The 25831-nt window shown below is 36.9% G+C and overlaps 1 protein-coding gene across 5 annotated transcripts in view; it reads right to left on the bottom strand.

The window, feature by feature from the left end:
- Positions 1-22081, bottom strand: part of Galnt13 (polypeptide N-acetylgalactosaminyltransferase 13) — a 464434-nt gene extending 442353 nt beyond the window's left edge. For 3 of the 5 annotated variants that reach the window (XM_063259107.1, XM_063259108.1, XM_063259104.1), the window contains exon 1: positions 21836-21975. The gene's annotated coding sequence lies outside the window, so the exon portion shown is untranslated. Of the gene's footprint in view, positions 1-10254; positions 10956-21835 lie in introns of those variants that run through there. The other 2 variants (XM_063259105.1, XM_063259106.1) reach the window with 2 other exon arrangements.
- Positions 22082-25831: the final 3750 nt, after the last annotated feature.

Here is a 25831-nt window from a genome sequence, read left to right as displayed (position 1 = left end):
TCAGTATGCATTACTATCATCTGATGTGTTACCTTTAATTACCTCTTAAAAGGTCTTTAAAAATTACATAAAAAGATAACACTGAAATTTTTTAAAACGTTTTTATAGATGGAGATGGTAACAGAAATAATTTAGTAAAATAATTATTCATTTTGTATAGGTTAACACAATTCCTTCATTTTACACAGAAGCAATCTACTATTTTATAAAACCTAAGAAAACAACATAATCATCAATAGACAATATGTTATAGCCCTGTAATTCAGACAGTATAAAGCACTCACTATTATATTAAAGAGTTAAACTAAAGGTAGTAAACACTACAGATTACCTCAAATAATATAAACAACTATAACACGCCTCGTTTGTAACTTATAGCAATAATGTACCAGAATTCCTGTCACTATACATTATCATTTTTTGAAGTGTCGTTTTAATCAATGGTCTTCTTCAATCCTTATTTCAGCTCACCTTTCTTACTTCCCATATTCATTTTACAGCAAATTCCCATACTGTATCCTTAAATTCTAGAGAATAAAACAAACACCATTTGGGTAAATATCACCCCTGAAGAAACTGCTTGGAGTCTAACCCTATTTGCCCCAGCAGGTCACTGACTCACTAACAAGTCATGAAGTCTGCCTCCCTCTATCCAAGACTACACTTTCTTTACAGGTTGATGAGAATGCTGAGAAGACTAAACCTTGCTTGGTAATGATGTATGAACTTTTCTTCCCTTCATATTTAAGTCCTGTCATTGTGTCAGAGAATAAAATTAGATTAATTCAGTATGATTTACAGTATACTCAGTCATAGTGGTTGTTGCCCCAATTCTTTTATTCTCTTTGAGGTGTATGGAAATCAATTGTTTCTATTTTACCACCTTCCAAGATATCAAAGAAAGCTGATTAATAACGTGTCCTTCCTCCCTTTTTTCATCCCTCTCCTCCTTGCCTGTCTAAATTTCCCTTCTAATACTCCTATCATAACTCCTTTGCATACAGTTTACTGCAAACATGACTTGATAATCATCCTGTGAAAATCTGAATCATATGCAGGACTAATTAAGATCCTCATATATGTAGAAATATTTAAATGTAATCTTTCTGCAGTCCATTAGTTATACCCCGAAAAATTCTACATTCTACATATGCACTATGGTTAACTGCCATATTGTGGTCATTCCTAACCAAAGACTACACCATCTATCCCTCCTTCTTCTGTATTCATCTAGCTGGGGAGAAGTTGCAGCCTTCCTGCTTAACACAAGTGGATTCTTGGTCAACTGTCTGTTCCCTTTTGTTTTTGTTTTCCTAACTGAATCATTAAGAAAATAGTAAACTGATTTTCAAACATTCACCAATCTTCTACTTTATACCTGACTATATCTGATTGGAAAAAAAAAAAAAAAGCTGGAAGTTTTGGTATTACTCCACACCACTTTCAGGAAATATACACTAAAGCATGGCACATTGTAACTCCATTATTTCTTAGTCTTTGAAAAATTTTGCCCTTTCTTTGTACATATCTTAGTATTAGGTACTTTCCCATCACTGGAGCAAAATAGTTTACTCTGGCACACAGTTTCAAAGGTTTAAGTACAATGTTGGCTGCCTACGTGGCAAAAACAGCTTGGCAGAAAGATATCATAAAGGAAAGTTGCTTAACCCCCATGACAGCCAGCAAGCAGAGAGACAAGGGAAGAGCAAGGGACAAAAACATACTCTTTTGGGTCTCTCTCATTCCCAGTAGTGACCTCTAATCAGGCTCCACCTAACACCACATTTTGCTATGATTCGTCAATGGATCACTATTATTGGATACAATACCACAAACTCCAATCACTTTCTGAAAGCCCCACCATGAGAGTTTTGGGGTATATTTAAGTCTAAATCAAAACATTCAGTATTTTGAATTGATCGACTTTTACAAATTAATTGCAAATACAGGCAAATATTCATGCCCTAAGAAGTTTATCAGGAACTTTTATAGTGTTTATAAGTTAATAAAAACAATTAAAATATTTTAAAACAATTAGAGATTAACTGTGTTAATTTTGGTTTGTTACACAAGGTCAAGCAATCACAGTCATGTCCTAAAGAGTACTTATTGATATTCAGACATCACCTATATCTATTTTGCATAATACAAATATTCTGTAAAATAATATGGAAAATAAAATAACAATTGTGTATTCATTACAAATACATGTATATTTATATACATTCAGAAAGATTAGGATTATTTAGCAAGATATCAAATTATATAAAAGTAATTTTATATCATATGATATTTAGTAATACATAAATTCATAATTAACTGTAGCTTTTACTTTTCCTAATTTTCAAGTCTTCAAAAGAAATAATATAATTTTAAAATGAATATTATCTTAAAACCTAAGAGAAAAAAGCATAGCCAGAAACCACAATAACATAGCCATAAATCAGAAACAATTTCAGCATTAAACGAACTTCAAACCAATACAAACATGGGGTGTTATGGCTTCCATGTCAGCCAAAAGACTCATGTATGCAGATATGGGGCTGCTGAAAGGTGACTGGAACACTGGGCACTCTTCTCAACAGCACATTAAGCCACTGCTGCGTGCATGGCTGAACATGCTGTTAGGAGACAGAACCTGATTGGAAGAGGCAGGTCACTAGGATGGTAACCTGGGAGAACGTACTATACTTCTCAGGTTCCTCCCTTTTCTGCTTCCTGGCAACCATAACATGAGGAGCTGTCCTTCAGCATATCCTACAGCATACCACATCTACCTAGGAACCAGCCAAACATGGACTGACTCTCCCAAGACCACAGGCCAAATTATAGATCTTCTCCTTTAAGGCGTAGGTGTGGGAAAGCTGACTAGTACACGAGGAACAAGTTAGAAAGAACATGCAATTTTCAAAAAATTAACAAAATGTGATTTTTGGTGTGTGTGACAGGACTTGCCAGCTGCATATATATTATCTAATATTTTCTTCCTTATATGCTCTATTCTATAAAGTTATAGCATATTCTTTAAAAACATGCCTTTCTGAAAAAAAGAGAAAAGAATAAGAAAAGAAATTGCCCGTCCAAAATGTAGATAATATTTGGGTATTTAGCAGTTATTTTGAGTAAATAAATCTCAGAATGACAAGAAGATCCCAAATCCCCAGTGACATTGTTATCTTTAGATCTAAAATGTCCCCATAATCTCATGTGCTTGAAGGTAAGGGCTGGTCAGAAAGGTAAGCTCATTAGGATGTGACCTGGAAGAGAGTAGCCTTGTCTCCAGTTCCTCTTCTTTCTCTAGGCCTCCTGGTGATCAGTGGACGGGCAGCTCTCCTCTACCATGTCTTTCCATCATGCTCATTTTGCCTTGGAGCCAGCAGGCAATGCACTGAAACCACTCAAACCGTGAGCCAAAATAAATCTCTCTTCCTTTAAGTTGTAGGTGTCAGGTATTTTTCCCCCAGGACAGGCAAGCTAATTTAGACTATCAACACAAAGACTTCGTATTTTGAGGTTAAAAACAATACTGATTTCTTTAAGCTAGTCTGGGTATGTATTCAATATAGTTTCTAAGTAATAAACATTATCTAGTCCTTTTCAAGAAATGGCAAAGAAAAAATTTATCATGGATTTAATATTTCTCTAGCACATATTACGAAATATTAAAGTTCATGTGACAAGTTGTATGTAAAACAAAGGAGAACAGAAATTACAATAGTTAATACCTGAAAAGTTAGAATGCCTTTAAAATGGTTAAGTAGAGAAAATATATTTCATGAAAGAGAAATGTTTACTAGTTAAATTATATTTAGTTATATAACTGATGGTTTTTAAAATTACATTTCAGGTAATAAAAAAACTTTAACATAATAAGAGATATTATATATTTAAAATGACTTTCCAGGAATAAGAACTCTGTAGACACTACTTTTTGTTTGTTTGTTAATTTGCATACTCAATTTTTAAAGTACATCTTTGGCATATCCTTAAACCTAAAATGTAGGCTTTAAAAATGTAGGCTTTTAAAAATATAGCCTTTCAAGCCACAAGTTCCTATAAGGAGTATGGTATGAATATGAGATAGAATTAAATGTCTTTTAGCATTCTCTTAAACTCTTAATTTTCCTAAATGTAAGGTGATTATCTTTGCAAGATATTACATTAATATTTTTATATGCTCATTATCTTCCAAGGAAAGATACAAGCAGTCTTACAAAAATTTATTCAATGGTACATCATTACATTCATATTCCTTTCTCCTACTAAATCAATATTAAACAATTTTTAAGGACATTCATTGAATGATAGCTACATTATGGACTTTGGTAAGCCCCAGGGGAGACATGAAGACTGATTCTTCCACTATTAAAAAGCTCATAATCTAAAATAAGAGATACGAGAGGACAAAACTATGACAATGTATAAGTTAGCAGCAACAATAGGAACATAGTGCTTTGAGAACGGAAAAAAAAAACAAGAATAATTCTGCATGGGAATTGGAGGAAATCCTTTAAAAACTATTGCCCATTTGACCTGATCTTTGAAATGAGGACCTAGGTAACTGAAGCCTGAGAAGTAATGAGCCAATAAACAAAGACAGAGACACTTGTGATGCATTCAAGTAACAAAGGTAATTCTGTGAATCCTCAAAATATATGAGATAGAAGTGAGATATGAGGTGGAAAGTGTCATATAAGATACATCTCTAGGAAGGATTCTAAATTGTAAGTTACAGAATTTGAAGTTTAAACTATGGAACTTTTCAAAGATTTTAACACAATAGAATTCAGAGTTAATGTTCCAGAATCTATTTAGAAACATCACTTTACTGACACTATGAAACATAACAAACTATATGGTGAGAGATAGCTTTATTTTAGAGAAAGATGCCAGTACTAAGTTTATGAAGCACAACCCTTAACTGAAGGCTTTCGGGTGACAGGATCTTTCATTAGAATTCTCTTTCAATCTTAAACTCTATGACTTTCCATTTCCTCCACACAAATCAAGTTCCAAATAAATTTTTATAAGTGGCAGAAGTGGTAAAACTCTTTATACCACTCTGATGAAAACATAAATGCATTGCTATTTCAAATATCCAATGGTTTGACAAGAAGCACGTCAAGTACACAATCTCTGACTAGCTGACAATGGAATGTAAGAGAAAACAAAATCACAGCAGAGTGTAAAGCTGGTTTCAACAAATCCTACTGGGAAAGCCAGATAAAATTTTGACTGACCTAAATCTGTTTGGGGCCTGCATCATTTTCCAAAGTAGCATGTACTGCTTCAGAAGCCTAAGGGATCTATCTGTGCATGCACAATATGATTAAATGCATGTAGTAAGAAGTTAATTGTGTAGGGCATTTTGCTAGATACAGCACAAAAAAAAAAACAAAAAAAAAAAAAAAACAAACCTTGTTCAACTGCTTTTGGATTTCACAGTCTAAAAAAAGCAAATACATACAGATAGATATAGATAGATACAGATAGCTTGGTTTGAAAAAGAATTTGTCAAACTATACAATGAGGAAAATATATACATACTGACAGTGCATGATTCCTAAGCATCAGTAATCTCCTTGATTAGTTCAATTTCAAGGAGAAACACAGGTAAGGGTCAGAGAATAAATATCAGTGACCAGATCTCACTCTTGAGACCTACTGGAGGAGAAAGGAAAGTTCTGCTCTATTCAGGTTTAAAAGTACTAAACCACAAGGTCAGTCAGTCAGGCAGGTACAACATGCCACAGGAGTGCAGTGCTTGAAGGAGAAGCAGGCCAGACACAACCCAGCGTCAACCGGGGGATATAAGCTCCTGTTTCGTCCTGCCATTCTAACAAGCTCATTTGACCTTACTGAAGTAAACAGACTCATTAGCATCCACAAAAAGGAGGGCACTCCTGAAGCTTCTACTAAATAGAAGTTGTGAGCCTAATTCAGAAAGAAATGTAGAAATATTTCAATTGGGGTACAGTGTGGATATTATCCCTGAGAACAAAAATATAGTGTATGAGATCAGAATTTTTAAGTCCTCTGAATGACTTGCTTAATGGCAATCAGCCAAGCATATCATCAGATCAGAACTCTAGATACTAAAGAACTTCCCTGTCCTTGAAGCTGCGGCATGGCAGTATGGGAGGCACACATCTGCCTATAAAAGAGCCGTGAATAACATGCCATGAACACCTTTACTAAAACACAGAAAAAAAACTAAAAAATCACCAAAAGAGTCAATGCACTCACCATGCAGAAATGAACAATACTAATACTGTTTAAGTACAATATGCTATCTATATTGTTTCTGGTAAAGAGGTTCCTTTCTCAATAGATTGGCCTTATGAAAACTGTAGCTCTATTTTGCAGATCTCCATCTCTCAGAAAGGATGTAATCATCAGAAGCAAAAATAAGAAAATCACTGTTTTAATAACATGAGACTTCAGTAAGGTAGAGAGACATGACAGAAAAGAAACAGAAGCACAGACACAAAAATAGAAGGATTTTGCCTAGTGAACCTCCAGGGTGTTAGAATCATAAAAGTACTCAGTAATTGCATGCCGTGATCATGAATCCATTGCTGAAAACCCATTTGTACATATGTATCTCTTACTGAAACTTTAAGTGTGCATTTAAATAGTACCTTAAAAGTAAATCCCAAAATTTCTGACCATGTATACCAAGAGATTACATATGCTGACTGCTTAAGCAAAAACTATTTCATGTGTCAAGGAAATGCAATCTAATAAAAAATAAAAATGTGGCAATGTTTTATATATATACATATATATATATATATATGTGTGTATATACATATATACACACATATATATATACATATATATATGTAAAATGCAGGATTTGACCCAATAAAAGTGCACTGAATGCTGGGGATTTAGCTCAGCGGCATAAACGCCTGCCTGGAAAGTGCAAGGTCATGAGTTCCACCCCCAGCACCAAAAAAAAACAAAACAAAACAAAGAAGTTCATTGGTACTTCGTGAATTGTAATAGGACAGATGCATAGAGTGTAATTAAAATCATGTGACAAAAATTTCCACAGCAAGTAACAAAATTTATCATTTAAAAAGAACAGAAAGTAACTCATTATCAGTCAAACAGTATTACTGAGTTTAAAATGTATCAATTGGAGAGGCAAGAGTGCAAAAACTTTGAGATTGGCTAAAAACGCAAAATAATAAAGCAAAACCTGACACTTCAAAAAAGCTATTACTGAAAAAAAATATTTGCATACAGAAATCTACAAAGTCTAGCTGGAAAAATATAATTTAACTCAAAATAAGTTGAAAACAATCTGTATTCAATAAAGCAACTAAAAGTCAAAAATAAATCTTAATTATCATAAAAGAAGATCAGTATTTTGTTTAGTTTTAATAGAACCCAAGCACAGACAGTGGAGATTTATATTTAAAAACTGCCTGGAAACCCATGAAAATGAAAAGCTAACTTTCAGGAAAAGCCTTGGCAAAAACACAGGCACCCAGTTGCATGGGCAGTCTGCATCAGCCTGACTCCACGCTAGAAAAAAAAAAAAAAAAAATACAGGTATGCTTACAATAAAGTTAATTTTCAGCGGTCTCTCACAGAATAGGAAAACTACAGGTGACAGTATACTTTAGCAGAGAGATGCAAACATATAAGGAAAGTGAATCGATTGTCTGTCTGTGACTTAATAGAATTTTGGTTGAAAATGGTTAACCTCAGGCATGGTGCCCAGACATGCCAGGAGTTATAACTTGATTTTAAATATTTCTCATGTAGTTTAAATATAAAAGTTGTGCACAAAACTTCAGGATGGGAGGCAGCAAGAGCAATACAGAAGTGCAAGCTGAGGACCCAACATTGCTTGCAGATAGCAGTAGAAAGCACAATCGCAATGGGAAAGTAGTGAAAGGGTTTTTTTTTTTTTTTTAATAATTTCGTTACTTGTAATGTGAAAAAAAAAACCCACAGATAAACGTATATAATCCTTGTCATCCTATAATACCATATCATATATCATAACAATGAAATCAAAACTTTTACTGGTACTTTTTTTTTTTCTTTTCTTTTTTAATTACTATTCCATTTTGCTGGATATATTTTTAGAGCTGAGGAAGTTGCAGGTTGCATTAAGAACATTTCAATATTCTCCAAATGATTTAGTAATAAATCAAAAACCACATGAAACATCATTAAATTCCCACTAGCAGCTTATTAATTTATGTATAATTATCATTTGTACAAATTGCTGCAACAAAGTATTTCTCAAAACACTATCAAAACTACATATTCCTTTAATGTGATAAGTAAAGAGAACTGAAATTCAAACATTTCTAAATGGGAACTCAATTACAATTTGTTATTTCAAATTATGCTTTCTTCTAAATAAAAAAAATAAAAAATCTTCAATTAAGTATTTATAAACATTAGTAAAAACAGACATTGCACACTGAAAATGAATCTGTGTCTTGAAAGAATAAAAGGGAGCTTTATCTTTGCCGTTCAGGGATAAAGGCTGAAATGGTAATATGCTTAAAAATGTTCGCTATTTTCCATATTAGCACTTGCAAAAAGCATGTGTCTTTCAATTTCTCAGGGATCACCCACAAGAAAAACAACGGAATTCAAGTTGATCAAAAGCTGAGGAAAGGGGCTGCGGATTTAGCTCAGCGGCATAAGTGCCTGCCTTGCAAGTGTGCGGTTGTGAGTTCAATCCCTGGTACCGATAAAAACGAAAAGATTAAAAAAAAAAAAAAAAAAAAAAAAAAAGCTGAGGAAAATGAAAGCCCACTCCTCAATTTAAAAATACAAATTTAAAAAAAAAAAGCAGTGACACTGAAATTTCCAAATACAGCTAAGATTTTTACAACACTACTTCCAACATGGGTACAGTTTTTAGAAAAAGACATTTCAGTGTCATGCATTATATACAACATGCAAACTGTAACATAAATCCACATTTGCCATGACATATATATTTCCCTTCTCTTCTAACTAGAACACTTACCACTTTCACTCTGTTTCACTTTGCTTAAACCTTACCTTTAACTCTTTATTTATCATCACATGGAGTTGAACTTTGTATAACTCTATACAATAACTCCTCTAGGTCTGAGATTTTATGTAAATCATTTAAGCAGGGCAGATTAGGCAGCTGTAACACTGAATGCAAGTAGAGGCCAATGAAGAGGAAAATTGCTAAAAATAGCCAACATTTATTGAGCTCTTGCTATGTACCAAGCACAATAATCATCACATTATATGTAAGGCCACTTCAACCATATATAGTTACAATTATCTTGTAAATAAAATTAAATGATTTAATATTATGTAAAGCACTTTAAAGACTCCTTTATGCCTAATAAGAGAACTGCCATACAGCAGCGTTAGCTATTATAAGTATTATACCCACTCTAAATACAAGGTAGTTAAGAGAGGGATGGATAGTATAGCTCAGTAGTACAGTACTTGGCTACATGTATGGGCCTTATGTATCGTCCAGAACAAAAACAATTATATATATATATATATATATATATATATATATATATATATATGATTCTGTAACTGTCTTTGAACTGCTCGCAGTTAGGTGTCAGAATTTTTAAAATATATTTGTGGTACCAAGGACCACAGTCTTAACCTTGGATCTTCACTATTTAACTGTATTTTACCGTTTCCTTTTAACTTGACAATCAGTAGTAGTTTATACGTTAAAAGGTTCTAATTAATTGCCAGATCTTCACCTTCAATAGGAAACTTAATGGACCCTTGATTTATCAAAGCAAGGAAATAGCACAGAGCAGCTCTAATTGCCCGAAAGTAGCTGTCCACAAAACTGACCTTCCAGAAAACAGTTACAGGGAGATGACCTAAAGAGCGACTGTAATCATACCTGTCAACAGAAACCAGATAGTCCCAACGTTAAAACATGTGTTAATATTTTTGTCACTTCAGAGTTCTTTATCCTTCATACTACAGAAGCATCAGAATTTAAAATAAACACTATATAGTCAGAGGTGGTGATACACGCCTGTAATCTCAGAACTAGCAAGGCCAAGACAAGAGGATTGCTGTGAGTTTGAGGCCAGCATGGACTACATAGTGATTTCAAGGCCACTCCAAAACTACACAGTAAGACCTTGTCTCAAAACAGTAACAACAAATAAAATAAACAGTATATTCAAGTTAGTTTTGACATTTGACAATAAATTTTTGTTTTGCATAGATTCTAAGACAAAAGAAACACAGAACCTTTCTTCCTCTTTCTTTTGTTCCTTCTCCCTCTTCTCTCTCTTCTCCTGTCTGTCTGTCTCTCTGTCTGTCTGTCTCTGCAGTCTTTTGAGTACAGCCTCCGCTGATAGTTAAGCTCTTCATCTTCAGCAGTTAAGCTTCATTGCATCAACTTGACTGGATTTGGGAGCCACCTGGATGGTTGGTGGAGCACATTTCTGAATGTGTCTGAGAGGGAAACAAAGGTATGATCTTTGACTTGTACATTTGACCACTCAGCCCTTCCTGGCTGCACTGTTCCTCTACTATACATGGCAGGCACCATGAACTGAGAAGCTCTACTTCACTATACCCTTCCACCAATGATATTTCTGCCTTGGAGCCCGCTGACCATGGACTAGATTTCTTAAAATGTGAGCCAAATTAAACCTCTGCTTCTTGGAGCTATGGTTGTTGGGTGCAAACAACACAAAAGCTGTTAATATAAAATACTGAGACTGAGGAAGCAGTAGGATCACTGCCATATGTGAACCTGACCTTGTGGTTCAGAAGCTTTTGCAGCCGGTTTACATGGGGAGTTTGGAAAGAGGTGAGCTACAGAAGCTGCTGCAAGACACTAATGGGTGATTCTGGTTGGAGTTCAGAAGACCAGAATGCTGAAAGGAAGGCAGACAATAAAAACTAAGCTCAAAAGACTTCAATCTGTTAAAAAAAAAAAAAAAAAAAAAAAAAAAAGACATCATTGGAAAATGGAGTAAAGGTCATATGTGCCACACTCAGGTAAAAAAAAAAAAAAAAAAAGAGCCTATATTTTGCCCATGTCTCAAAATTCTGAGGTAAACTGATATTAAGAGTCATTGACTAATTTATCTGGTAGAGGAAATTCAAAGGTACCTCAACATTCAGGCTGTGGCATAGGTACTGCTGGATGCTTTTTTAGCCAGATTAATAGTGAGAGTGTAGGACAGACAGCAGAGCAGGAAAATCTGAACAACTTAAATTTTGGCCCAGAAAGAACCATACATAAAGTTGGGAAAAACAGGTGGAACTACTAAAACATTAGCATCATTGAAAGGAAACCAAGTACTTCCTAAAGGGAAAAAAAGAAAGATACTTGAAGGCATCTCAGAAATTACCAAGACACCAATGATGGCAGGCTCATGAGTTTAAAAGTATCCTTTCCTTTGAAAAGAAAAGAGAGGGGCTGGGGATTTAGCTCAGCAGCATAAGCACCTGCCTTGTAAGCAGGCAGTCATGAGTTCGATCTCTGGTACCGATAAAAAGACAAAAAAAAAGAAAAGAAAAGAGAGCCCCTAGGGTCCTGCTTAAGAAGGGCCTTCTAAGGAATTGCAGCCATGATCCAAGACAGCCTGGCTACTGCTCCCACTAACAGCATACCCTGCTGTTGTTCTCTTGATCTTTGCTTTAGTGACATACCGAATGCAAAAGTTCTAAGGCTAGGAAGGTTTCCATCCAGATTTCAGAGAAGGTCTGAGAGGCATGGAAAAGATGCCCTGAGAGAGCAGTGTGTGAAGCTGTGGGAATGAAGCTAAAAGCTTCATGATAGTGAAAGAAGCTGGAGATGTCAGGAACATGGAAGTCTGCCAAAGAAACCTGCTGGCCATGAGTGAGCTCTGCCTAACAGACAGGCTACGGAAGTTGCAAAGAGAAACGTCAAAAAGTGAAGCCACCCAAGCCTTCTGGAACTCCTATCTCACCATCATGCAGCCCAGAAGCCAGACTATGGAAACGCAGGACTCAATGTTTGTCACACTAGTTTTCAATCTTGCTTTGGTCAGATTTTTTCTATCCCTTTATTACTTCTTTATCAACTGGAAATGTTTGCTTTATGCCATTGTACCTTGGGACTAATTTGTTTTGTTTTTAATTTTTACAGAGGTTCAGGTCTAAGAGTTTGGTTTGAACCTCAGAAGAGACTTGAATCTGGACTTTTGAAAAATGCTAAAACTGTTGAGTTTCGGGGGGAAAGAAATTAGTAGTTGCATTTTCAGCTGAATGTAAGAGCACTATGTTTGGAGTTTAAGTGTGACACACAGATGTGTTTCGCTGTCAAGTTGACAACATTGAGTTTTGAAAGTCAGGCTTAATTTTACCAACTTAATTGGCTTTAGGGTCACTGGGAGGTTTACGGATTTATGTAGCTTGGGGGTCTGAATCTGGTTTCTTTTCCCTTCGTTTCTAGTACTTCCAGGCAGCCATGGACTAATCAACTTTGTTCCATCATAGCATCTAACAGAATGCTTCTGCCTTGGAAATGGATGACCATGGATTAAATCTTAGGAGTGTGAGCCAAATTAAACCTCTCCTCTTTAGTCATGGGTGTCATGCATTATGCCTGGTAGTGGGAAAAATGACTGACGCACCACTAATCTATAGAAACTTAAATACATGTGTGTATGTGTCGATATATATATCTTATGAATTGATGTCCGGCATCATATTAAGATGTACACATAAGCATGCATGCATATGCAGAATTCCTCAAACATGCATCAGGTTAACAGTTGTGGGATGCATCTATATTCTTGTGTTCATTATAAATAGGTAATTTTTTTTCTGATCCCCTACAATAGTAAAATGTTAGGCCAAATGATAACCAGGGAAAAACTCAAGAGCAGCTGCCAATCAAATGTGGCAGTATCTTCACATCTGTGCATTGCTGAAATAGCCATGCCTCACTGATCGATTCTGTAAACTCGAAGGTATATCAGGTATTCACTGTAATTGCTATAATTTAATAATGCAAATGACTATAAAATTTACTGTTTTTATCTGGAAATCACTATAAAATATTGTTTAAAATTATAGCTTAATGTTTTCAAAATGTTCAGGAAGACAGAAGTAACATGATGATAAAACCTTTTAAGGAATCATCTGAAAACATTTTGCATTTTTACATCAACAAAAGAATATGGTGGAGTTTTTTTTTTAATTATAAGGAATTTAAGCTTCAGAAAATGAAACAATAATCTACTAAAACATCCATATCTTGGAAGTGTTTACTACAGATTAATAAAACTGAAGATGAAAAATATGACTGTATAATTGATTTGAGAGTTAAACTCACACAACGCAAAGAATCAAATTTAAGGCATGTATGGGTAACTATTAAGAATACAATGAATATTTTTATTCTTAAAAAAGAGCTATAAAGCAAAAAGCCTGAAGTCAATCTTCAGTTTATTAGACATAAGAAAATTATAATTCAATTTATTACCAAAAAAAAAAAAAAATGATAGGCTTAGCCAGGCAGGGTGGTGCATGCCTGTAGTTCCAGCACTTGGGAGGCTGAGTGAGGTAGGAGGATCATTTCATGTTCAAGACCAGTCTGGGCTACATGGTGAGTACATGGCCAGCCTGAACTGCATAATGAAACCCTGTCTCAAAAAAAAAAAAAAAAAGGATAGGCTTAATTTTGACAAAAGAAATAAACATTGGAATACAATTGATAATTCATTTTTTTTTAACCAGGGATCAAACTCACAACCTTGCACTTGCCAGATGGGCACTTACGCCACTAAGCCATATCCCTGGCCCCTATATATTTCATTTTATATATGAGGAGGACAATCAGAGAACTTAAATGAGGTATTACAGAGTTCATTAATAGCATTATCAGGGCTAGAGTCCAACTCTCTCCTTTTAGATCAGACAGTAGAGAATAACTGCAACTGTGTCCAGTGGCAAATGTTCCAAATGGTATGTTTCTTTATATGGTGTAACAAAGAAGACTCAGACCAACCAGCTCCTCTCTGGGAGAAAATCATTTTTAATTGTTTATTAGCTCTATACAAGAACCTTTAAATTCAATTATCATCAAGGAACAGGGTGATACAAAAGAGGATGACAGAACCCTTAGAAACATAGAATGTGCGTATCCACTGAGGCACTACAGCACTCGAACCAAACAAATGGTCCCAAAGTATTTTAGATATTATCTGAATTATTTGATGAATATAAAACTTCTTAAATCTTCTCAAAGATTTACTTTGTTTTACCTTCTATGATCCCTTAATTATCTGTTTCTTGCAAGACCACTTTATTATTTCTGGTTTTCTTTTAAGTTGGTCACTACCTTTTAAATTTTTAATATTACAGACTTTTTAAATACTTTTTATTGCTTCTTAAATGTCTAGTGATTCCTGGTTGCCATTTTATATTTAACAATGAATGTACAGAAAATGGTGTTACCTCTGTACTTGAATGTGTCTTGGTGACTATAAGACTTGACTTTAAGATAACAAAAAGATGATCATTAAGCTTCCAGACTCTAAGAACCAAAGTAAGTAGGGTTTTATTCCGTGTTCTAAGCTCCATCCCTTCTTGAACTGTTGTCTCTTCACAGTTCATACAATTTCACTGCTGGAGTTACACTGTGTGGTAAGGTAGAATGTTCTAGATGGGTTTGCTGTAGAGATGTTTGCATAGGAAATAGACCTAGTGAATAGAAGGCTGAAAATTCCAGCTATACACATTTTATTTTTGTTTCAAATCAGTGTCTCATTCCTTTCCTTTTTCTTGGTATTACTGAGTCTCAAGTCTTTGGGAATTTTTTGAAAACCAGAATGTCTCTCCTCAACTAAGGCCATTCTGTCACATCCTACACAATTTCCTTTGCCTTGATTTACTCCATCCAATTTGTAGCAGTTTCATATCTTTCAAACACCTTGATTTAATGTTTAACTTAATGAATCTTCTAGAGGGAAAGATATTTATTTCTCAATTTTTCTTGGTTACTCACCTGCTGAAAAGCACCTTTATTAATCTGGAGGAACTACCCCTAAAACACCTTACATGAAAAAAACCAAGAATAAACAAAATTACTGTTGCATAACACTATACCCCAAATGGCAATAATGCTGTTCAGAATTATTCAAACAAGACTGTTCATATAAAATGCAAATTATTCATCTGTACCCATCTTAAGGTACAGAGAGTAAAAGTAATATTACTGATTTCATGTTTCTGAATGAAATGCCTCATGCCTGATCTTTCCTGTGGGGAATGAGAAAACTGATGAACATGCTAAAAAAAAAAAAAAAATTCACTGCTACATTCCAAATTATTTAATGAGACAGTTGCAAATATGCGGGGTTATTTTTCTTCATAAAAGGAATGGAAATGATGCATAGATGTTATTTTACTTGAATTAGAATTTTATGTTCATAATAAGAACTTGTACATTACAGAAGCAAAATGGGCCTATTGTGGTCTGCAACAGCAAATGAAGTGTCTTGTAACCAGCAATTCAATGTGTTAACTCAGCTGCACCATCCAATTACCTACGATTCATCTCAACTTAGTGCACAACAAAACAGCCTTTTCAAAAATCTACGACAAAATGTCTATGCTAGGTTACAAAATAGGGAAAATCCATCTACCATCCCTAAGTTTGGGAGTGGAAGCTACAGAACATACATTACTAAAATTATTCATCACAATCTATCAATATCCTAACGAATTTCTGATGTAAGGTCAATAATCAGAGTTAGTAACAAGACATGTATTGGTTGCTTTATGAAGAAATCTGATTGAGGAATGAGCGAACTGTGAAACTGGCATCACCTTAAATACTACAGCATTCCTTTTGGGCCAGGAGCTTACCAGATGCCAGCTGACCACAGGTCCAAACACAGTTCTAAAAGTAGACAAAGGTAATGAGATGTAAATTTAGCATCCCCCACCTCCTGCTAAATGACCCACATGCAAGAGCTATACTTCATCTCTCTTACCCACTCAGAAACTCGCTGATGGAATAAACAGCAGTTTTGTTTTGTTTTTTTTCCTGATTTACTTATGTTTTTAATAGAACCAAGTGTACCAATATATTGTTCAGTCCTAGTACATGAGGATTTATTAAACCAGAGAATAAAGACTTTTGAGAATTACCACAAGAAGAAAGGAACGACAAAAACAAATATATATAAAGAATATTGAGAAATTACAAACACAGCATTTAACTAAAAAAAAAAAAAATACATAGACTTAAAACCAACAAAAAATGAGCAAAAATCTGTACAGTGATCAGTGGCAGGCTAGATTCTAACATTTTTTCAGACCAAGTACAGTAATACATATTTGAAGATGAACTATCAAGAGAGTCAAAAGAAATATGAGTCTAAGGATTTGGAAAAGAAGGTAGAATTTGCCATGAAACAAGGAAAAGATTATTCTAAGTCTTGAAAGTAGGATAGTCAGTAATCCCATAAGTCCTCAATTCTTTTATAGAATTTTTAACTGGCATTGTTTCTAAGCGTAGATTTTTACTTGAAAAAATAGACAGGTGGAATGAGTCACTATTGGAGGTATAGAATTCAAATAATTTCCATAATCTAATAAATACCAGCCAGTTTACAATAAAATTTTTCCCAAAAATGACTAAAGGGAAAAGAAGTCAAATGAAAAATAGTGTCTTAAGCAAAAATACTAAGTAACAGAAAGTCTCTCAAACAAACCAAAGACCAAAAGGAAAAAATACACCTCATCAAAGTTTAACGCTTCAATTCTTTGTATATGACTAATGACTACAAATTATTATAGATATTCTGTCATATAAAAAGCTTACCGAAAATAAACATACTCAAGAAAAGGAATCCAAAAATTAAAGTAGGATTTCTTCAATCCTTTCATATGTGAATACTTTCTAATATAATTTAAAGAATTATCTGAAGTATTATAGAAAAACAAACTATTTGATAGTCAGTTCAGTTATAAACATCTGTATGAATTTTCTTAACAAAGAACTAGAAACAGAGCTGATTCCTAAATATTGTGATGTGCTGATGATAGCAAGGAAAAATACATGCTTGTGCCATACTCCCTTGGTTTTATCCAGAACCCATTTCTTGTCCCAGGGTATAGACGGGATCCACCTTGGTAACAACAATTTTCAGTTAACTATCATAAAGGAACAAGTCATTCCCCAACCCTCTAATTTTTTGCTGCAGACACTGATGCAGTAAACTAAGGCGAAAGCAATTACTAGTACCTTTTTGAGGTCCAAGTGCTATTACCAAGATTCTCAATTAAAAGAAAATGGTGTGTGAGAGCACAGAGTAAATAGACTTCCATGGTTTGGACTGAGAAGTATTCCCAAGCACAGTCTGCAGAATAAAGTTTTCTGTGATCAAATTCTCATCAGTCAACCCAAGTAATTAAATTAAAAGAGCAAGCTGAATTTATTTAAAGAATTATTCTTGATTTTGAGATTCAGATCTCTTTTAACACTTTAGTATTAAAATGTCTACTCTTATAATACTGTAACTTTTAAAATCATTTTCATTGTATAAAAATAAAGTGTTCACATGAAAGTTGGTACTGTTTTTGTTAGTGAACATGTTAGACTGAGAACTCCTCATTGGCTTTAGAGACAAAGAAGATGGTTGTCACCTTTGACCCAAATACATATTGGCTCTATGACTGTGACTGAGTAGTTATTCATGCTATGGGGATAGTATTTACTATTATATGGTTTTTTAAGAACTAAATCTTGTAAAACTTGTCAGGTACTTACTTACCACAAATATATAAAGCATATGTGAATTTAACAATTTCATACATATGCTAGTTATTGAGTGGCAGAAGTTCTTAATGTACCTTAACATATAAATAGTAAATAGAAGTCTAATATATTAAATCATAAATGGTGTATCAAACCAAAGATGCAATTTGTGGTTTCAAATATATGCTTGGTAGTGGCAGTGTTTAGCTGGGGAAGGTGGACTGCTGTTATAGTTTATGTTGGTAGCCACCAGGCCTCCTGAGTTTGCACTGTGCATTTGTAATGGGTTCATTGTCTAGCACTTGGATTGGGGGTGTGAGTGCTACACTGGCCTACAGACAGAGTCAGGATGTGATGTAATGACAGGCACAAGGTGTGTCTTGCTCTCTTGTTGTTTTCTGCCTTGCTGTTTGCAGCCGCCATGAACTGTGGCCCTGCCAGGCCACTCTGCCTTGGAGCCAACTGAGTATGGATTGAAACCTCCAAAAAACTATAAGAAACAAACCTTTCCTTTCCCAACTTTGAGCATCAGGTATTTTGTCTCAGCGACAAGTAAAAAGTAACTAAGACAGCTACCTTAAGAAATATCACGAAAGAGATTATCAGAGCCTATAAGAGTACATATATTTAGCTCTTGAGTTGATGGTTCATGTATGTTTATTTTGACAGTGTTTATTTTGACAACAGAAGGAGAAGGAAAAATTTATAAACAAAAACCAATTAAAATCCTTAGGCACAGGCATATGGTCACTCAGACTTCAAAGCAGTGATCCTGTTAGATCCCATTAGATTTAAGATGGCTACACATTCCTACCACTGGAGACACAAATTCAAGGTGAAGTATTAAAAGTCACAGTCAACAGTGTGCTGTTTATTACAAGAGATGTCACTTGAGAATATGAGATCTAATAAGGCAAATTCATTAAAGAACACAATTATAGGAACTGTCTACTTTCATAAAGGATGATGAGACTTAATTCTGTTCATGCTTTACTCTAGATCATTTTCTTTATTGTGCTTATTATTTAGAAACACTAGTATTATCTTTATTTGGCTAATTCTATTCATTTTAAATAGAATAAAGTGTTCATTTGTTGCTTGTCCTTGTACCCTTTTCCTAAAATACCTAAGGTTTTATAAGCTCATCACCTCTATTACATGAAAATGTTGTTCTTACAGTTACTATTTGTAATAATCAAGTTTGCATGGAGGAAATGTATTGCATTCTGACATAATTTTAATTTGAAATGAAAACACATTAAGTTAAAAACTTACATATGTAAGAAATTAAGACATTTCAACCAATGTCAGAATTTCATTATCCTTATTTTTAAACATCAAAATTGAGAAGACAGTAACAGGTAATTCAATAGCAACATTTTTTAAGCAAAACTGCCTTCAATATGCCCCTGTACAGCAATCGTGATAAATCTCCAAATATTTTAAGAGGTGATTAGCATTTCCTCAAAAGTACAGTACTTCATGGATTACTACTACTTATAGTTTGAGTCAGGATATTTCCATCAACTCTGGCAAATCCTCATATACATGAAGTATCACACATGTATAAAAATCTGTAAGAGTAATCCAGCCTCTATATCAGTTTATAACCCACAAATATTTTAATCTGATACATCTGTTCATTACAGTAAAAAAGAGAAATTCTCATTTGTTAAAAACCACATGAAACTATTCCTTCAAGATGATGTCACGTCCCAATTTACTTTTAAGTACGAAAGTTGAGAGATGCTACTGATCAGAACCACTAAACTCATTCCTCAAAGAATATCATCCAAGTTAAAGACTTACAGAGGACAAATTCAAACAGTGAGATGGCAAGAAAGACTTCTGTTTCTCAACCCTTCTAGTTCTCCTTGATTCCTATTCATAGACTACTAAATGAACAAAAAAAGGGAAGGAGAGTTCAACTTGTAGTATACAGGTTCATTTACATAACTCAGTGACTTGGAAGTCTATAATCAGCTGCATGTTATTCATTCAACCAACAAGTTTTCATTAAGCACTTACTAGCTTTACCACACTTCCCTAGGGTCTACATATCTACATAAAACCCAGTTCTACCTTAGATTTTCTAACCCAGAATTAATCTATATGAGCAGCATCCTATAATTGTTTTTAAAAAGTTTTCTTTGAAGCCAGGAATAGGATTAGCATAATAGAAAGGGTAACTCAAACACAAGCAGGAGCAGGCAGAAAATTATCAGTGGTGTTGAAGGAGATACAAGAAACACGTAAAATTCTGGTTTATGACAAACAGTTGGAAGTAATGCACATTTTAGTTTTGTTGTTTTGTTTTCTCACATTTAAAGCCTGTTTTAAGCTACAGAAATTCTCCAGATCTATCCTTCTCTGAAGCCAAACAAACAAGGTTTCAATATTAAGGTCCTAATTACTCAGGCACAGAAGAGTTTAGAAATGAAAGAAAGGAAACATTAGTAGAACAATACAAAAGTCACTGAGGAAAAGGAAAGGATATGGGTATCACAAGAAAAGGTGAAAAACTCAAAGTTAAGCACCAATAGATTGACCTTACTTTCAATATTCTCAAACCAGCAGGTTTCTTTAACACTAGAGGGCATGGACAAAGAAGCAAAGGCGAGGGGAGGAGAAAGAAAAGGAAAAGAAAAGCAAAGCTAGATTTCACATAAAGCTGAAAACGTGAGGACTCCAGGAGAGCCAGATATTTCCACACGTTGGGCTGCGTAAGTGTCTTTAGCCTTGCAAGTAAAAAACCTAAGATGTACTGGAAAAAGTGACCATGATCTCTTCCAGGTAGCTGCTCTCCTAAAGACTAGGCTAAGGCAGATTAAGGCAGGCATGCCTCCTCTGTCCCCAGAGCACCTCTCTGTGGCCATAATACCTTGGCTGCAAACATTCCCCATCCTTTGGAAATTAGTTTTCCCTGAACCCTGCAGTTTCTGTTCGCTTGTCCACTGACTTACCTGCAGCTGCCTGCGATATCTGAGTAACACATTCTCCAACTGGAAACTGAACATAGTCAAAAGACAGCGCACAGAAGGAGCTCCCCCAAGCTTTCCATGCCCAGACCAGAAGCCTCGGCGCGCTGAGGTTCCTGCCAGTACCCTTGGACCCCAAATAGGGAGGGTAGCACAAGCCCTCTGTTCTAACATTTATGCCCCCTATTCAGCTTCAACACAGCCCAGACAAGGGCAGACTGCCTGGATCTGATCCCCGTGTTCCTGCCGGCGCAGGGCAGAAATCTTTGCACCTGGAGGTCTTCTGCATAACCAGGATGTGCACCACCGGCCCCATGCACCTCAGGATTGGGGGGGGGGGGGGGCTCAGAGGGAAGACAGAAGGAGACAGACACAGGCAGCGAGAGAGGGGGTGGGGGCGCTGCAAGACGGAAGGACTGGCAAAAAGAAAAAATAAGTAAATAACGGATACAGACATCCCAAGAAAGACGGGAAACAGAATGAAAAAGACAGAAATGGTTAGGTACAGGAGGAAGCAAAGTCTGAATCAGATGGACGGAAACTGAATCAGAGAGGAAAAGAGCGAATGAGAGAACACTAAATCAGGCAAAGAGAAGCAGAAAAAGAAGGCAACCTTCAAGGAAGATACCCAAGAACCAGAACGTGCCCGGTGCTGGGGCCGAGTAGCAACGCCCCCTAGGTTGTCCGTAGCTGGTGCTAGAAAGTTGCCGGGGCGGAGAGGCCAAGCTATCCCTGCAGCGGACTCCACGGGGCGCAGAGCCGGACCCAGCGCTCCGGCTCAGCGGGGAGCGGGAAAAGCCCAGCGGAGGACGAGCAGGCGGCGGCGGCACAAAGTTCCGCGCCTCGCCATCCTCCCGCCGCACCTGCGGCCGCGGGCGAGCCACCGCCGGGCTCCCCGGAGACCGCCCCGCGGGTCCGCCTGCCCTGCCCTGCCCTGCCCTGCCCTGCCCTGCCCTGCCCTGCCCTGCCCAGGACTCAGCCCCGCGCGCCGACACTCGCTGCGGGACTTTGCGGCGCCCAGCCCCGCCACTCCGGCAGTCCGGAGGGGGACCGTCCCAACCCATCCCGAGAAAGAGAAGGGGAGACAGGGAGAGACGGAGACCTGCTATGGTGGCTAAGGATCCCGCGAAGAGAAGGGCGGTCCGCGCGCGGGCTTCAGCCCCGGTGGAACCCAGCAGGCGCCGGCCAGACACGCAGAGCGCGGGGCTCGCCAGCCCGCGCTCACCTGGAAGCCGCGCTGCGCGCAGCCGGGCTCCCGCCCGCGCCTCTCCTCACACTGCCCCGGGAGCGCAGCGACCCGGCTCCGGCCTCGGCCAGCCCCCGAGAGGCTCCCTCATAGCGCGGCGGCGGGCGGGAGGGCTCGGCGAGCGCGGCGAGGCCGGGAGCGCAGCAGAGCGAGCGAGGGCTCCGGCACACTGTCACCTCCGCCGCCGCCGCCGCCGCCGCCGCCTGGTCACTTGGCCCCGGCCCCCGCCCCCCCGGCCCGCGGCCTCCCAGCCCCTCCTCCTGGCTCGGTCCCTCCCCCCTCGAAGCCCCAGCCTGGAGGCCTCTCACTGGGCTAGGATCATTTACGTAACCAGCACCCCAGCCCTCCCCCTGCCGGCTCCCGCTCCTCCCCGGGCTGGGGCGGTGCGCACCGAGCGCGCTCCAGCTGCTCCTGGTGCTTCCAAGCTGCGACGTGCACAAGTCCCGCGATACTTGCCAGGCACGGCCCCCAAGGGCGCCTGTGGGGTGGGCTTTTCGTCGGGGAGCTTGGCTTTCGACCCTCGATCAGCCCGGGGGCCCGTGGTGCAAAAGCTGGTTTAAGTACACAGTGTGCGCCGACTGCAACAGCGAGTCTCTTAGAGGAGAGCTAGGGGTCGGGGCTGCCCTCGGGAAAGTTCCAACAACCCCACCCTTGCCGACGGCTCTCCCTTGGAGAGATCCTGAAAGGGACTTGAGCGATTAAGGTTTCTACGCCTTGATGTAAAAAAGACAAGACTTTGGCCTCTTTGACAATATGGTTCATGCACCCCGACAGGGTCCTAGTATTCTGGTTGGTGCCTGCGGCTGTCACCACCACAAAATGCTCTCTTAACAGAACTGGGGACATAGACCACGTCATTGCAGTCTTAAATTTTTTAAGCAGCGGTCAACTAAAACGTGGGACTTCGAATTTCTTTCTCAGGCGAACAAATATGGTAGCTAACACGCACAGCATGCATATCAAAGTACCTGAAAGCTTGCATATCTAAGTTAATGTGTAGTGTAGCAGAAAATCCATGATAATAAATAGCATTTAAATAAATGTAAGGATTTTGAGAGAGTACCAAACTCAGGATACAGGATGAACAAGAGCTGAGGCCTGTCTGTCTTCCACTCCCATGTAGGAGGAATTTTAAGAAATTAGACTGCTATGTTCAAATCCCTGTTTGATCATGTATTCACTATGTGCCCTTAGTTAGTTCTTTTGGCCCTTGACTTCCTTCAGTCTATTTTCTTATTTGTAAGAAGAGTTTGACAAAGATCCCTTCTTCTCATTCTCCATTCTCTCTTCACGTGTTTTATGGTTTATTTGGCAGTTGGTAGGATAGCCACTTCAAAAATATTGAGAACTATTTTTACATACCTGAAACTTAATTGTAAGCGATGACAGCGATGCTGTTGATGTCTTAGGGCAGTTTGTAAAGTTGTCTGTACCTTTTTATGAATCAACTATCAATTTAATTACTACATTACCCATTCTGCCACTCCCACACCACAAACAATTAAGGTACATCAGCAGGGTGTAGAAGCAAAAGCCTGGATTTAACCTCTTGAGAGGCAAAGGCAAGGATGTAGCTTGATCCTAAGAGTTCAAGACCAGAGTGAACAACATAGCAAGACCCTCATCTCAAAACATCATAATACTGTCTTTGGAATTTTTATTACTCCCACTTAGAAGTCCCAGTTGTGACAACAGGTCACTGAACACTGCATGTTCTGTTATGAAAAGCTCTGTTCCAGCAGATATGATTCTCTTGTTACTAGTCATATGTCCTTGAGAGACATTAAATGCCTATCCTTATATTCTTCATCTCTATAAAAAGATCAATTCCATTTGCAGTGTTTCTAATAATATTAAACTTAGGCAAGAATCATAAATCTAGTTGGCAAAATTTACATTTACATTATAGTCCCAAATGGCTCCCCAGTAATTCTTAGCTTTTGCTCAAAACTTCCCCCCAAACAGAACATTGCATATGCAGGAGATTAGAGCTATTAGAAAGAGAAATATGAAGCAGGAATTTTGTGTTCAAAAGCGAAAATCAATAACAATGCTAACATTTCAATGGTTTTTGTCTAATGACCTTTACAAAAATCTTTATAACTGGGACACTGTCTTTTCCTTAATACGTACAATGAGCTAGACATTATGGCAGGTGTTGACAAAAAGCAGAAAATAAAAGCAGACCTAACAGAAATTAGAACATGGTCATTTGTGTAGTGAATATTCATGAAGTGTTTACAACATTGCGATTATTTGGAAGACACAGAAAAACGATGGGAATGAAAAATATGAAGACTCTGATCTTATCAATGCTTAGTTTCAATGATGTGTGTACTAAATGAACAAGTATGTACTTAGGTTCGATGATAACAAGTTCTGGAACATAATTGAAACAGACTAAGAGCTGAACTTTCTGACTAGTGTATTGTATCATAAAGTATTTACAAACATGCTGCTATACACTGATCAGCTCATCCATCAGAAGTGGCCAAGTAGGATGACCTCAAGTTGCTAGTGTACATAATCAAGTAGCTTCTGATAGTAAGAATCTTGTTAAGGGCTCCTAGGAGAAATTGGAGCTTGCACTTGAAATTATAGTTCACTGGAGAAGCTGGAGCAAGGAGACTGGGTAGGGACCTCTAGTGGATACAACTCCAGGTAACAATCTAAAGCTCTACCGGCATAAATATCAGATAATTCTACTCCATATGGCATTAATTTGTTTGGTGCTGGTAGCCATGTCAACTACAGGTGAGCTGTTCTAATAACGCATGAAGATTCTTCAAATCAATCCTTTATCTCTGTTTTACATTTTCTGATAAAAGGTTTGAATTCCTATACAATTCAATAGGTCTTATTTTAGTATTGTAATCTATTAATTTATGTGAAAATATAACTTTTTAATAAATTTCAAAATCAATACAGAGGTACCTCTCTTCATGAACTTAATTTTTTCCACAGTTCTAGGCACAAATCAAATTGGATAAGAACCAAATCAAACTTCCCCATAAGATCAACAATGAACCTCCCCACTGAATTAGATTTAGTTCTTATCCTTCTCAATTTGTGATCATAATTGTGGAAAGAATTAAATTTTTGAACAAAGGTACCACTCTATACTCAAATCTATATATTCTGTCTCATGTTACATAAAGATTTGCATCTCTTTTATGGTAGCAAATGTGTATTCTTCCATAACCATCTGATTGGGATATAATGTCTCAAATGTATAGTAGAATATGTGAAGGGAAAGAGTAGATCTACTTATTTATATAGTGATATAGCTTCATTCAAAGCAGTGTGCTTTGTATGGTAAATTTTTGTTGGATGAATAATACAACTAGCTATTAATCAAATTTAACAATTTAATACTATTCTATATAAATTTTAAAATAAATGCTTATCAAATACATAGATAAAACTTTAATTTTCCTTTGAAATTTATTTTGAAGTTCTATTAAAATACTGTCCTTTGTTTGGAAAAAATCAGGGTGCTTTAATTAGTTGTTTGAAGCTTTACTCATGAGCCCACCAAACTCAATGCAACCACTGCAAAATCTTTTATCCGACAGATAGCTTAGATCTGACTTCTTAACTCCATAAGACAGTATCTTTTACATTTATGCATTAATGCCTTTTACGTTTAGAGTGAGTCAAATATAAAAACGTATCAAAGCCACTTTTTAAAATTTAAATATTTTAAAAGATTCCCAGAATCATTTAGACTTTCTTGCTAAGCCTCATTTTTCTTCAGCTATCCTGTTAGCAATTATTTATGTTGCAACATAATTTACAAAACAAAACAATGTGAATTGGACACAAAATTTTTAAATAGGCAAATATGAATTA

This window comes from Cavia porcellus, unplaced genomic scaffold (genome assembly GCF_034190915.1).
Source record: "Cavia porcellus strain 051 isolate PalLab524CR breed Dunkin Hartley unplaced genomic scaffold, mCavPor4.1 scaffold_12, whole genome shotgun sequence".
Classification (NCBI taxonomy): domain Eukaryota; kingdom Metazoa; phylum Chordata; class Mammalia; order Rodentia; family Caviidae; genus Cavia; species Cavia porcellus.
The sequence above is the reverse complement of the archived record's forward strand: the minus strand, read 5'-3'. Positions and strand labels throughout refer to the sequence as shown.